This window comes from Lissotriton helveticus, chromosome 3_2 (assembly GCF_964261635.1).
Source record: "Lissotriton helveticus chromosome 3_2, aLisHel1.1, whole genome shotgun sequence".
Taxonomy (NCBI): Eukaryota; Metazoa; Chordata; class Amphibia; order Caudata; family Salamandridae; genus Lissotriton; species Lissotriton helveticus.
In genome coordinates, this window is record NC_136062.1 from 13,882,446 (window position 1) to 13,898,646 (window position 16,201).

At 46.3% G+C, this 16,201-nt stretch overlaps 1 protein-coding gene across 1 annotated transcript in view; it reads left to right on the top strand.

Moving 5' to 3' along the window:
• FSD2 (fibronectin type III and SPRY domain containing 2) overlaps nucleotides 1–16,201 on the top strand; it is a 490,462-nt gene that overhangs the window by 257,990 nt on the left and 216,271 nt on the right. The gene's annotated exons all lie outside the window — the stretch shown is intronic.

The window sequence follows — 16,201 nt, forward strand, 5'->3', positions numbered from 1 at the left end:
AGGCATATATAACAGGACTGTTTACATTGTTCACGCTGTGATGGAATTGTAAAACTGTCTAAACAATTGGTTTTGAATCATCATTTAAGATTCACTGGCACATATCATCACATGTGTGTGTTTTATCTTGGTTGGAACTTACAACCAAGGATGAATGTGTGTACACTACCCTGTATCGAAAATAGACTAAGCAGAGTTTACTACTCATATGTAACAGTCACAAGCTATCAGCCCTGAGGGACAATCGCCCTTTTGGTGAATTTTTGAAACCATACAGAAATCTAAAGCTCAAAGAAGATTACTTCACATGTCAGAGTCAATCTGAACACTACGTTTGTAAATAGGCTGTCCTCGAAAACTAGTAACACAGACAAGAATATTGTGTTAAAGCACTGCTTCCCAAACGTTTTAGAACCACAACCCAATTTTTAGAACAACAAACTTTCACGACCTACCTAGCTTTAATGGGCATGAGATGGGTTATTTGTTTGATGTAATTAAAGTATTGTGTGGTAGCTTGCTGCCATTTACGGACAGCACATTTTAAATTGATGTGGCCACTAAATTTGCACAGACATACAGTTTTACTGATAAAACTATATTGCAAACAAATGATAATGTGTAAAAATTGGGTATCAGCAAATGTTTTCCATTTGGGCATCACTAAGTGGAGTGTCTTGATCCTTTCCTGTCTTGTTTTGATCCTAATAAAATCTATGCTTACACCACATTTCAGAATTACAAACAAATGTGCTTCTTTTTTGCTTTCCCAACTGCTGAATGTGTACAGCTCATTTACAGGTATTTACATTTTGTTGTATGTTACAAAACAATTACATCCAACAGCCTTTCCTTTCACACACTCTGTACCCCAGCAAAAAGGACACATAAGAACAAGTTTCTTACCGTCAGTAACACTCTTTCTGCTAGAAACTCTATTTAGCCACAGATTCCCTACCTTCTGAATATTCCCTAGACATTACACTGGATCAGGAAACATTTCGGCAGTACCGCTGCGTGCCGGAAGGTGGTGACGTGCGGCCACTTATTGATGCTGTTCCGCTCCTGAAATGACATGGAGAGTCCTATATACTTAGACACCACCCATTCATGCCAGTTCCTTCAGAGACTTTTGGCACCCCCAGACATAGAGCCCCAAAGGCAAATTGGTAGACAGCGTGCAGATTCCTAGAATCGGGATCCTGTACATGGATAGAGTCCAATTACAGAATGAGAAGAAGGGGAGGATTGGTTAGGAATCTCTACTAGAAAGAGCATTACTGGAAGTAAGTAACTTGTTCTTCTAGTAGAGACTTCTAGCAGCAGATTATTTACGTTTTGAGTAAATACTAAGGAAGTACTCATTTGGAGGTGGGTCCCTGAGTGGACTCGAACGAGAAAGTCTAGCAGTACCGAGCAGACAAAATGCCCTTCTCGCCAATCCTGACTGTCCAGAAATAGTGCTTCATGAATGTATGCAGGGACGCCCATGTAGATGCCTAGTATTTGTCTAGGACAGGGACTCTGCATGCTAATCAGACCCTCAAGCTTTTCACGATTTCACGATTCTCGAAAAAGTCACGAAATTGGTTGATTAGCGCGATGGCCGCGATATTTGCTATTGTGGGCGCTAAAAAGGGTCTCCGAGAAGAAAGGAAAAAATGATGGCTTCTTATTGGTTGCACATGCACACAGGTCACTGGGTGCCGATATGCAGCCGTAAAAAGCTGCTTTCTAATGAGCTCAAGTCCATTGACAACTTTTACAAATCTTCTCTGCCTTCAAGGAAATGGTAAGGGTAGTGTGGTGGGAGGGAGGGATACAGTTTGGGGGCCTAGTGCGTGCCTGCTGGGCACAGTTGGACTTGTTGTTATTGACTGTTTTTTCTTCTTTAACATCCAGCTAAGGCTCCGGGGGCGGAGAAGGGATGTACAGCCTTTACTTTTGCAATCTCAGCATTAAGCGGCATGGGCAATGTGACTGAAGAGTAAGTTAAAAATATATCTGTAGCAAGCATAGAGTAGAAGGTGGTATATTAAAGGAACAGTTGCAGTTGTCTGAAATTTAAAGTTGATCATCTTTACAGTGTTTAATTTTGTTCAGCACAGCTGAGGATGCCATTTGAGCTTGAGCTAATTCAAAAAAATAAAAGTCAGGCTTTCTTTCCTTTCACAAAGCCCTTAGAACTCGTCTCTTGAACCTATGATCCTTTCGGTTATTAGATGCTTGCCCTGCTCATGCCCCTGTTTCCTCTTTATAAACTTAATTTACATTTCTAATATATACTTCATGCTAGTCCAGCATAGCTTGGAGCTGTGTGTGCCTGTCATTTCCGGTCGACTAGAATTTATGTGACAGTTACTCTTTGCATAAGGTGTGCCGTACTACATCACCAATATGTGGCAGACTGTCATCAGTGTAGATGTTGACAATTAGGTGAAGGTGCTGAGCACCGGAAACCACTGGCTCATATTAAGCCCTGCTGCTACCCTCTAACAGTCCTGCTTGACTGACAAGGAACTCTGCAGCACGGGCTGACTACTGGACGTGCAAGAATCTCTCAGCAAGTGCTTTAAACTCATAATTTTTTTTTAAACACAGCCCCCTTTGCCAAGGGGAGCGCCAGGTGCGACTGCACCAGTTGCACGACCCTAAAGACAGCCCTGACCCCATATCAACTCATCCTGCAGAGCGTGATAAAATGAGTAATGATCACTTCCAGAACCAGCAGTGGTTACTTAATTTGTAGTCGAACAAGTGCAGGGACCAACGTTTTTCTTATAATTCCACTGTCAAATGTCAGGGTCTGTGTAGTCTAGATTCCACCTTATGCCTCTTTCATCCACAACGATACACTTCGTTCCCCTTATCTCTCTTGCAGGTTCTTTTTCATCCCACTTTCTCCCTTTTTTATTTTTTAATGTTTTTCCAACTTTCTCTTCACTCTTCTTTCCACTTTTGATGCCTTTCCATCTCTTGTTCAGTGTTAATGTCTGATATTGGAATTTTCGGTGCCCACAAATGAGTGCCAGTGGGCCCCACCTGCTACCACAAGCTCAAATTAAGCACACCTTTTTCACCTGCATGTGTTTGGCCCTGGGCCAATTAAGACCATCTAAGGTACAATGAAAGGAATGTTAGCACAATTTTTGGATGTGCTATTTCGTTTTCAGTGTGCAAGAATGAATTGTGAGCCGCTTGTAAAGTCAGGTGGCCGCTCATGGACTCTGCCCTTTATTTGGGTAAGCGTGGGACTAGGGGCTGCAAGAGAGGAGGTGAACCGTGCTGTTTGGAAGGACTGGTTCCTAAGAAGAACACAAAAACTATTGCAAGACCCCACGTGTGTGGCTTCATTGACTAGTCTATTTTTTAGCCAACAGCAATTTGCACGCGATTAATCGGAGGAGCACACGTCTAATGGGAATATGAAACTACAGATCCCAGAATGCAAAGAGTAATTGCCTAGATATACAGCAGGACTGTATGATGGTGTGACATACGGAAATGAGCCTCTCAATATTTTTGCTGCAACCTTTCCATCTGCTTGACTACTATTGAACTTGAACTGTGTCTTGACAGGCCCATCTACTTCCTACATAGTCTACAGGTTTCTGCCCCTTAAAATATTATGTTGTGTAATTGTAAATACTGGCCCTGCCATCTACAATGGATGTGAGCAGAGAATGATGCATTCTGGCCCGTCGCAGCAAACACAGGTGCATGTGCCTGATTTTCACTTTAGAATGCTTCCTAGAGGGATGGTGGCATGTGTGCGAAACCATGTACAACCCCGTTCCAGTCTCAATAAAAAACCTGTTTTTTAAAACTCTGAACGTTTCAAACTATTGATCTTTGAACTACATACTATGTTTATAAGACATGATTCTTATTTTGACCTAAACATAACAGAAGCTGAAAACTAAAGTGGCATAAGGTTACAAAATTGTAACGTGAAATAGTACCTCCATCCAGATATTTTTTAAAATTGTACTTCATGATGGTGGCACTAGAGACTTGGTATAACATGTAAGCAAGACAAAGTGGGAATTTTCACATTGTTTTATATACTCAGTACTTTAATACATTTTGATTAATTTGGTTAGTCTGAAAAGTAATGGGCATGATTTGGAAAATCCGGAATGAGAACGTAGGAAACGTTGTTAGTAAACATCCACAAGGACAGCTGCATCTTCCTGGCGTGGTTTATCTCAACAAATCCGTGTCAGTGCACCTCCACCAACTACCAGCCTGCGCCCTATGCCGCCTGAGGAAGAGGTGTCATGCCTCATGGGTCCAAGAGGCAGAGGTGCCCCAGCAGGGGTGCGTACATGGGCGCTAAAACATTCCACGGAGAAATAGGGCCCCCTCGCTCAACGCTAGAATTAGAGCTGTGCTTCCGTAGAGTTGCAGGCACTTTAAAAATGCCTATTTCAAAGTGGAATACTGTGCTGAAACGGTGTCTATTGATATAAGGCTGAAAAAGAATGATTGTGAGGAAAATAAAGTGCTGCAATAATGCCGCTAAATTCCCATTTTTGTGCCACTAAATTTCCATTTTTGTGCCACTAAATTTGCAAATCTATGCCACAATAATCTGGGGAGTCTGGCTAATGCAGTGGTAGCAGCTTTGACCCCAGTAGAATGAGGACCTTGGCCTTCTGGGGCCTGCTTTTTGGCCAGTGAATAGCAGAACTTGAAGCAGAGTACGATCCATCAGGAGATGGTTCTCTTCTGAACTACCTTGCCACTCCAGAAAACCCCACAAAAAACTGATCATTCACCCAGCAGTCTTAGGTATGATCTATGGAAAAGTTCAGCATTCCCCTTGGGTCCAGGCGATACAGTCTCTCCTCCTCATTAGAGGGGTGAAGTAGAGCTTAGAACGCTGACAGGGTGATAGTTTGACTGACGTGGAGCTGCATCACAGCTTTCAGCAGGAAGAATGCCAGAGCTGGTAGAACCAGAGGTCTGAGAAAAAGGAAGAGAAAGGTGGATTGACAGAAAGAGCCTTAAGCTCACTCACATGCTGTGCCAAGGGGATCATGATGAGGAACACAGTCTTGATAGTAAGGAGCCTTAAAAGACAGTTGGGATGCCACTAGAGTGGGGTGCACATCAGGTAAGTCAGGGCCAAATTATGGTATCATTGGCATGACAAAAGGAGAAAGAGGAAACCTATGCCATTGGCATGACAACTGGAGAATGGGGAAACTTATGTTTGTAAGTCTTTCAAAAATTGCATGACTACTTGTGACTTAAACAATGAGGGCTCATCAGGCAACTGTAAGAGGGCTGAAAGATAACTCATAACTGTGCCTAAAGCAAAGTTTTGCCAGGCAAGAGACAGAACAAATAACAGAATGTCATATAAATTGCTAGGAGGGGGTCAATTTGGTGTGTGCCGCACCGAACCACAAATTTATCCCAACAACAGGCATACACAGATGACCTCAACCACCTCCAAAGGAAGGTCAAAGGCATTAAGCTGTCACCGGTCAATCACCAAGCATGAAGTTGGAGACTGCAAATGCCTGGGTGCAGAACACTGACTCGTTCCTGCAAATGCATGTTCTTCCGAAGGGGCAGCCTGATCGGTGGACATATACTCATGCTTATGAGTTCTGGATACCATACTCTCCGTGCCTAATCCGGAGCCACTAGGATGGCTTGGGCCCAGTCTGTCCTGATCTTCTTGAGCACTCGGGCAGGAGTGGTATCGGTGGAAAGGCATATATGAGGATCGAATTCCACTTGAGGCAGAAAACGTCTACAATCTAGAGATACCTTGGAAACCCCAATGCGCTGAAGCACTGACATTTCACATTCTCGGTGATGGCAACAAGATTGAGCTAAGGTTCTGCCCATTCATCAAATAGACCTTGTGCCACCTTCAGGTGTAACTACCATTCATATTCCACTAAAGGTCAATGGCTGAGCTCACCCACCCAGACATTCAATGATTCTACCAGGTGGTACACCACCAGTACAATTCCTGGATGCTAAGCCACAAGGCCTCCTGGCACAGGATCAGTTAACCCACCCTGTGTGTTACATCACCACAAGGTGGTGGTATTGTCTGTGAACACTTGCACTAGCCTCCCCTTGCTAGAAGAAAGGCTTTCAATGCCAAGTGGATGGCCCTAGCTTTAAAATATTGATTTGGAGCCAGGACTCCACCAGAGATCTAAGTCCAATGATCTCCACCTCTCTCAGATGGCCGCCCAAACCCAGAAGCAATGCATCGGTCACCACTGTCAGCTCTGCATGGGCAAGGGAGAGGGGTCTGTCGCTGACCCAATTGCTGCCCAGCAACCACCATTGCAGATCATTTGTACTCTCCTCCAAAATGTGAATGTGGTCGGAGAAGTCCCCTAGATGTTGGGCCCACTGAAACTTCACTGAAACTTCAGATGCTACTGCAGAGCACGCATATGCGACTTAGCCTGCACAAATAGCAGGACACAGGAGTCCATCAGTTCCAGCCGCCTCAGAGTCGTCCTCACTGAAAACCAAGGCAGAGGCAGAAAATATGGATCATGGCCAGAATGCCCTGACAGTGGGGGCTTCCAGCTTTGGTGGTTTCATAAAATAAAAACAATTAAGTAAATAAATAAAATAAAAATGTACTTACCATGGTTGCTGCTGCATCCTCCTTGATCCGGTCATCTTCCCTCATGACACCAGGGCCCCAGCTATCTATCTTAACCAAGCTTGTTGATGCTCTCATGCTCTTAACCAGTGTCAGAGCAGCACCAGGATTGGTGGGCGTGGCCTGTAGAAGCACTCACAAGAGCACTGCAGACTTTTCCTTTCTCAAGCCCAGTTGTCTTAAGACAGCTGGGTTAGAGAGGTTTAAAGTGTGCATGTGTAGCTAGCCGTCGCAAGACTGCCGCCCAAAGAGACGTGCACTTTAAACAAGTAGTATTTGTGATTTACTGCATATATTGAAAAATCTCCGTTTGTATTTGTGATTTACTGCATATGTTGAAAAATCATGTGATTTATTGTGGATTTTTTTATTGTTATAAAACTTTTTAATTCATGAACAATCCTTCATAAATAAGTATTCGTATATTGGGTTTTTGGTATCTGCTATTTATGCTGGTGAATGGGTGACTGTATGCATATGTGGAATGTGTTATGATGGTATGCTCATAGAAAGGCCAAAGGGAATTTCTTGCTGACTTGTCATTTTGGTGTCCTGTTCCTTTGGTTAGTAGGACCCCTCTCCTTTTTATTGAGACACTTTAAACAAGTGCAAAGGCAGCCCACCCTGCTCCCTCCTGCTGCTGCCATTCAGCAGGCCTCGTCCGATCCTGACACTCCAATCAGGATGGGTGCCGAAAAATAAAATGGTAATGAATTATATTCATTACAATTTTATTTTTCACCTCTGTGAGCATTTAAGTGGAGTGACGGTCCTCCACCATACCAGAGGAGCCGACCCTGTGTCCTGGGGGAAAGGCACGAAACTAAACCATGTCCAGAATGGCTCCAATTAATGGGTAAATCTGAGAAGGAGTCAGGTGTGACTTCAGCACGTTGATAGTGAAACCCAAAGATGACAGGAGGTTCACTGTAGTCTGCAAGTGGTTGTCGACTGCCTGGGGTGAGCCTGTCTTTAACAGCTAGTCGATGATTTAGTGAAAGACTTGTACCCCTGATCTCTAAAGGTGTGCTACCACTACTGCCATCCTTTTCCTAAACACCCAAGGGGTGCTGGTGGGGCCAAAGGGAAGCACAGCAAACTGAAAATGCTCTTGTACCATCACAAACTACAGGTAGTGGAGAAGTGTGGCTCACTGGTTAGTGGCGGCAGACCCTGAAGCAGAGGTCAGACCCGGGACCAGGGTTCAATTCCCGACGCGGCAGGGTCTTGAGCCCAAATATCCACGGACTCGATAATTCTCGTTTCGGTGCCTACTCGAGTCACAGGTTCACACTCTGCAGCTCTGGGCATTAGCTTGCTTAATCTCCAGTACGGCCCCCCTGCGGCGGGATGCCTGGCTTTCACCTTGGGGATGCCCTTTACGGGTATCTCACAGGGAAAACCCAGGACGGGTTCCCAAGGCAAGCGCCGAGATGCCTACGGGTAATCAAGCGCTATATAAGAACGCATAATAATAATAATAATAATAATATTAATAATAATAATAATAATAATAATAATAATAATAATAATAATAATAATAATGCCGATGGGCCGGCAGGACAAGTTGATGGAAATAGGTATCCTGCAGGTCCAAGGTCACTCTCCAATCCTGAGGGTCAAAGGCAGACAGGAGCTGGACCAGGGTGAGCATTTTGAATTTCTCCTTCTGAAGGAAGGTGTTTAGAGGGTTGCAGGTCTAGAAAAGGCAGAAGACCTCAATCCATCTTGGGCACCAGAAAGTAGCGAGAATGACAACCAAGTCCTACTTGTGGCACCAGCACCCTGTCAAGACTCCCTTTGGCTAAAAGGGCTTGCCCTTCCTGCCACAAAATGGAGAGCTGGTCCTCCATCAGTCACTAGGGGGAAACAGTGAAAGGTGCAATGGAGAAGGAAGAAAGGGTAAGGCATATCCCCTGCTAAATATTTATAGGACCCACCTGTCTGATGTGATCCCTTGCCAGCTCTGTTAGAATTGGTGGAGTCTGCCTCCCACCACCTGGTTGTGTTCCTGCAAGGGCACACTAAAGAGGTTGGCTCATGGGGCTGCAGAGGGGGATGGTAGGCTGGGAGGCACACTGACCTTGGCTACAGGAGCAGTCAGGACCATGGCCTCTACAGTGAAAATACGGAATTATCTGGGGGGCTAGACAGGCTAGCAGTAAGGGGCTCTTCGGCCAAAGCCACGAAAGGAGTGATGGAATTGCTGTCGTTAAAGAGGATGGGCGAAAAGGCCCAGAAAGTGAGTCAAAGCCTTACTCTCCATATAAGGCTTGAGAGGTGATCAGCTTTGTTCCTGAACACTCGAATCTCATCAAAGACCATGTCCATCAAGGAGTACTGCACATCACGAGAGATCCGGGTCAATTGCAGCTTCACATGGCAGCTGATAGAAATGTTGGTATGTATGGTACACCCAATGGTATTGTGGTGTCCAATACACAACAAATTATGAGCTTGGCTGCATCACAACCATCTTGAATTGCCTGGGACAGCACATTGTAAAGGTCTTCGGGCACACAAGGGAGGACTTGTGACATCAAATGCCAAAGGTAGTGTGAGTGGCGTCCCAACAAACAGCTGGCATTAACAGAGTAGAGGACCAAGCTGGTAGTATAAAATACATATTTTCCAAATGTTTCGCTCACTTAGATTCCCAATCAGAGGGAGTGGTGGGAAATGTGTTGGGATTATACTGGTTGGTGGAAGCCCCGCACTACTAGGCTTCCTGGTGCAGGGTAATGCAAAAGAAAAGCCAAATCTCTGGAAGGAGTCCAAAGGTGCCTAGCAATCTATCGATTGACGTGTGCCCCAGGGCACGGGTTGGCTCAAGACCCCAATAGGGTATCCATCACTGCTTGGTTTAAAGTAAGAAGTGGCTCTAAAGGTGTCTGCGCTGGATCGAAAGATCGCAGTGGGGAGCTGTAGGTCAAGAACTTCAGCCTCCCTACAGAGCACCTTGGCATAGAAAGCATATTTAACTGTGTCTGGTCCCGGGGAAGAAACAAGACCTATCTCCGAGAGGTATTGAGTTCACTAGGCTCCTATAAATCCTTGTACCAACTGTCATTGTGTTACTGCTGATCTAACTCATCACCCAGGTTACAGTCATCCGAATCAGTCCCAAAAAGGAATGCAGAGTATGTTGTTGACCTTGTGGAAATTCAAGTGGGGAAGCTATGCCTTAGGAGGATTTAGGCACAGTGTCAGTTGAGGTCAGACTGGCATTGGAGAGAACAATTAGGGCCACCACCCTAGGTGGCAAATTCGGCATTGGCATTGATGTGTCTGGGGCTGGCATGGGCTGTGGTGCCAGAAGTGGAGTGAGAACAGGCTTGCAGGGTCCAGCTTGGAAGCCGCATTTGGCATCCAAGGTGGAAGGCCTCTCTGCTCCTTGGGGGTCCAAAGGTTCACCAGTCCCTAGGAATGCAAAATTTCCTAGCTAACGTGCAGGGAAGTTTCAATTCTATTAAGGACGCAGAGGCGAGGATTAGGCTGTATCTTTCTCCATTTACTGTACTCCAGCAGCCTTTCAAAGGATCATAAATTATATAAAACTACATTTCCCATGAACAGAGGGAAAATGAAAAACAGAAAATGTCCCAAACAGCATCAGCCAAACCTACGCCAGGCCGCCTCATATCTTCCCCTGCAGGCGCTCTATCTTCCTCTTTCTTCCTGCGACTCCTCATGGCAGTCTTCAAATTATTCCTGCTTGCCAGTACCCGAACCTAAGGTATGAGGAATTCTGTAAGCTCAAGAGAGTAAACTGCTATAAAATCACTTAACACCACTTCACTTGTCGACTGGCAATGAGTAACAACATCAACATTAACAGTTAGTGGAACAGAACTTTCATCATAAAGATTTTACTCACCATACCAACGTAGAATTCTGGGAGTGTTCGAATGAAGACTGGGTGGGCTAATCCTTGCCTCCGCGTCCTTAATAGAATTGTAACTTTCCTGCACGTTAGCTTGGTAATTTTGCAATCTATGTCAGGAGTGGAGGATTCTGATTAGGCTAGTTTAAAGCTTGTCCACCATCAAAGAGCCTAGTGACACCACTGGTTTAAAGTAAAATCTCTTGAAGGTGGAGTCCGAGGACCAGTCCGCAGCATTCAGAATGTCCTCTGGCCTTACTCCCAGGGTAAAAGCCTTGGATGCCACTGCACCCCTTACAGAATGAGCCCCAAAACGGGAGATATCTATACAAGCTTCCTGCATAACCCAGCTGACCCATTTGGCAATAATAGGGGAAGAAACCACCCCGTGTCGCTTCGAAGAGCAATAAACAACTGCTTGACGCCCTGTGGGTGTATATCTATTGTTGCAAGCGTCGGAGGTAATCAAAGACCAATTGTGAAGAAAACATTGGCGTCTGCCCCCCAACCTCACACCCCTCGCATTCTGAACCCTCACCTCTTTGATTGTTGTATCCACCATCTCCTCTGCCTCTGCCACCGCGGCGACGGGGAAAGCCTCTGGTTGGGTAGAAGTTCCCGAATTTATCAGGATCCTGATATTGCCCTTGTGGGACTCGCCTTGTTTAAAGGAGGCTCTATTGTAGGGTCGGCCGGCCAAGCGCCCCCTGCCATGAACGGGTGCGCCAAAAACACGTGGGGTAAAAATATGTTTAATTGACGTCTGGTCCTTGTCTAAAGAGTTAAATGTATTGACGAACTTGCCAAGTTCCTTGACGAAGGGATCTCCAAAGAGATTACCCTCCCTAATTGGGCCTGCCTCAGAAGTGGCTAGCTCTCCTAGCTTGGGGTCTATTTTAATGAGTATGGACCTGCATTTCTCAGTGGAAATTGCCACATTAGCATTTCCAAGGAAAAGAATCGCTCTCTGTGCCCAACTTGAGAGTGTAATTACAAAAAGGGGGTGGTGATGGACAGAGTATCTGAGTTAATCAGAACACTCCTACCCAGTCAACAGATCAGGGCTTGATCCATCACCGTTTTTTAGCTCACTGCACCATCCCAGTTCAGAACCTGGCTATATGTAAATTAGTCTGTCCCTGGCCCAGTGCATCATGGGAACAGGGCAGACTAAACTACCAAGCCAATTCTTCACTGGAAAGGAAACAAGCTTCCGGGGACCGGTTTCTGGCATTACAGCCGTCTTCGGCCCGGCTTGCTTGAATCCTGATGGTGCAATGAGCAAGGGACTCATGTCTGAGCATACCCTTCCACACTCATGGTGGCCAAAATAATTACAAAAAGGGGGTGGTGATGGACAGAGTATCTGAGTTAATCAGAACACTCCTACCCAGTCAACAGATCAGGGCTTGATCCATCACCGTTTTTTAGCTCACTGCACCATCCCAGTTCAGAACCTGGCTATATGTAAATTAGTCTGTCCCTGGCCCAGTGCATCATGGGAACAGGGCAGACTAAACTACCAAGCCAATTCTTCACTGGAAAGGAAACAAGCTTCCGGGGACCGGTTTCTGGCATTACAGCCGTCTTCGGCCCGGCTTGCTTGAATCCTGATGGTGCAATGAGCAAGGGACTCATGTCTGAGCATACCCTTCCACACTCATGGTGGCCAAAATAATTACAAAAAGGGGGTGGTGATGGACAGAGTATCTGAGTTAATCAGAACACTCCTACCCAGTCAACAGATCAGGGCTTGATCCATCACCGTTTTTTAGCTCACTGCACCATCCCAGTTCAGAACCTGGCTATATGTAAATTAGTCTGTCCCTGGCCCAGTGCATCATGGGAACAGGGCAGACTAAACTACCAAGCCAATTCTTCACTGGAAAGGAAACAAGCTTCCGGGGACCGGTTTCTGGCATTACAGCCGTCTTCGGCCCGGCTTGCTTGAATCCTGATGGTGCAATGAGCAAGGGACTCATGTCTGAGCATACCCTTCCACACTCATGGTGGCCAAAATAATTACAAAAAGGGGGTGGTGATGGACAGAGTATCTGAGTTAATCAGAACACTCCTACCCAGTCAACAGATCAGGGCTTGATCCATCACCGTTTTTTAGCTCACTGCACCATCCCAGTTCAGAACCTGGCTATATGTAAATTAGTCTGTCCCTGGCCCAGTGCATCATGGGAACAGGGCAGACTAAACTACCAAGCCAATTCTTCACTGGAAAGGAAACAAGCTTCCGGGGACCGGTTTCTGGCATTACAGCCGTCTTCGGCCCGGCTTGCTTGAATCCTGATGGTGCAATGAGCAAGGGACTCATGTCTGAGCATACCCTTCCACACTCATGGTGGCCAAAATAATTACAAAAAGGGGGTGGTGATGGACAGAGTATCTGAGTTAATCAGAACACTCCTACCCAGTCAACAGATCAGGGCTTGATCCATCACCGTTTTTTAGCTCACTGCACCATCCCAGTTCAGAACCTGGCTATATGTAAATTAGTCTGTCCCTGGCCCAGTGCATCATGGGAACAGGGCAGACTAAACTACCAAGCCAATTCTTCACTGGAAAGGAAACAAGCTTCCGGGGACCGGTTTCTGGCATTACAGCCGTCTTCGGCCCGGCTTGCTTGAATCCTGATGGTGCAATGAGCAAGGGACTCATGTCTGAGCATACCCTTCCACACTCATGGTGGCCAAAATAATTACAAAAAGGGGGTGGTGATGGACAGAGTATCTGAGTTAATCAGAACACTCCTACCCAGTCAACAGATCAGGGCTTGATCCATCACCGTTTTTTAGCTCACTGCACCATCCCAGTTCAGAACCTGGCTATATGTAAATTAGTCTGTCCCTGGCCCAGTGCATCATGGGAACAGGGCAGACTAAACTACCAAGCCAATTCTTCACTGGAAAGGAAACAAGCTTCCGGGGACCGGTTTCTGGCATTACAGCCGTCTTCGGCCCGGCTTGCTTGAATCCTGATGGTGCAATGAGCAAGGGACTCATGTCTGAGCATACCCTTCCACACTCATGGTGGCCAAAATAATTACAAAAAGGGGGTGGTGATGGACAGAGTATCTGAGTTAATCAGAACACTCCTACCCAGTCAACAGATCAGGGCTTGATCCATCACCGTTTTTTAGCTCACTGCACCATCCCAGTTCAGAACCTGGCTATATGTAAATTAGTCTGTCCCTGGCCCAGTGCATCATGGGAACAGGGCAGACTAAACTACCAAGCCAATTCTTCACTGGAAAGGAAACAAGCTTCCGGGGACCGGTTTCTGGCATTACAGCCGTCTTCGGCCCGGCTTGCTTGAATCCTGATGGTGCAATGAGCAAGGGACTCATGTCTGAGCATACCCTTCCACACTTATGGTGGCCAAAATAATTACAAAAAGGGGGTGGTGATGGACAGAGTATCTGAGTTAATCAGAACACTCCTACCCAGTCAAGAGATCAGGGCTTGATCCATCACCGTTTTTTAGCTCACTGCACCATCCCAGTTCAGAACCTGGCTATATGTAAATTAGTCTGTCCCTGGCCCAGTGCATCATGGGAACAGGGCAGACTAAACTACCAAGCCAATTCTTCACTGGAAAGGAAACAAGCTTCCGGGGACCGGTTTCTGGCATTACAGCCGTCTTCGGCCCGGCTTGCTTGAATCCTGATGGTGCAATGAGCAAGGGACTCATGTCTGAGCATACCCTTCCACACTCATGGTGGCCAAAATAATTACAAAAAGGGGGTGGTGATGGACAGAGTATCTGAGTTAATCAGAACACTCCTACCCAGTCAACAGATCAGGGCTTGATCCATCACCGTTTTTTAGCTCACTGCACCATCCCAGTTCAGAACCTGGCTATATGTAAATTAGTCTGTCCCTGGCCCAGTGCATCATGAGAACAGGGCAGACTAAACTACCAAGCCAATTCTTCACTGGAAAGGAAACAAGCTTCCGGGGACCGGTTTCTGGCATTACAGCCGTCTACGGCCCGGCTTGCTTGAATCCTGATGGTGCAATGAGCAAGGGACTCATGTCTGAGCATACCCTTCCACACTCATGGTGGCCAAAATAATTACAAAAAGGGGGTGGTGATGGACAGAGTATCTGAGTTAATCAGAACACTCCTACCCAGTCAACAGATCAGGGCTTGATCCATCACCGTTTTTTAGCTCACTGCACCATCCCAGTTCAGAACCTGGCTATATGTAAATTAGTCTGTCCCTGGCCCAGTGCATCATGGGAACAGGGCAGACTAAACTACCAAGCCAATTCTTCACTGGAAAGGAAACAAGCTTCCGGGGACCGGTTTCTGGCATTACAGCCGTCTTCGGCCCGGCTTGCTTGAATCCTGATGGTGCAATGAGCAAGGGACTCATGTCTGAGCATACCCTTCCACACTCATGGTGGCCAAAATAATTACAAAAAGGGGGTGGTGATGGACAGAGTATCTGAGTTAATCAGAACACTCCTACCCAGTCAACAGATCAGGGCTTGATCCATCACCGTTTTTTAGCTCACTGCACCATCCCAGTTCAGAACCTGGCTATATGTAAATTAGTCTGTCCCTGGCCCAGTGCATCATGGGAACAGGGCAGACTAAACTACCAAGCCAATTCTTCACTGGAAAGGAAACAAGCTTCCGGGGACCGGTTTCTGGCATTACAGCCGTCTTCGGCCCGGCTTGCTTGAATCCTGATGGTGCAATGAGCAAGGGACTCATGTCTGAGCATACCCTTCCACACTCATGGTGGCCAAAATAATTACAAAAAGGGGGTGGTGATGGACAGAGTATCTGAGTTAATCAGAACACTCCTACCCAGTCAACAGATCAGGGCTTGATCCATCACCGTTTTTTAGCTCACTGCACCATCCCAGTTCAGAACCTGGCTATATGTAAATTAGTCTGTCCCTGGCCCAGTGCATCATGGGAACAGGGCAGACTAAACTACCAAGCCAATTCTTCACTGGAAAGGAAACAAGCTTCCGGGGACCGGTTTCTGGCATTACAGCCGTCTTCGGCCCGGCTTGCTTGAATCCTGATGGTGCAATGAGCAAGGGACTCATGTCTGAGCATACCCTTCCACACTCATGGTGGCCAAAATAATTACAAAAAGGGGGTGGTGATGGACAGAGTATCTGAGTTAATCAGAACACTCCTACCCAGTCAACAGATCAGGGCTTGATCCATCACCGTTTTTTAGCTCACTGCACCATCCCAGTTCAGAACCTGGCTATATGTAAATTAGTCTGTCCCTGGCCCAGTGCATCATGGGAACAGGGCAGACTAAACTACCAAGCCAATTCTTCACTGGAAAGGAAACAAGCTTCCGGGGACCGGTTTCTGGCATTACAGCCGTCTTCGGCCCGGCTTGCTTGAATCCTGATGGTGCAATGAGCAAGGGACTCATGTCTGAGCATACCCTTCCACACTCATGGTGGCCAAAATAATTACAAAAAGGGGGTGGTGATGGACAGAGTATCTGAGTTAATCAGAACACTCCTACCCAGTCACAACTTGAGAGTGTGTCCGGGGAAATTAGAGAGCCTGAGGCCTTGGCGTCTTCGGCCATATCTAGAATTTTAGCCAAAGGCCCGCTGTGTCTAATAGTTTATCTTGGCACGCTCGCCATGAGCGATCTATGCCTTTCTTGGGGT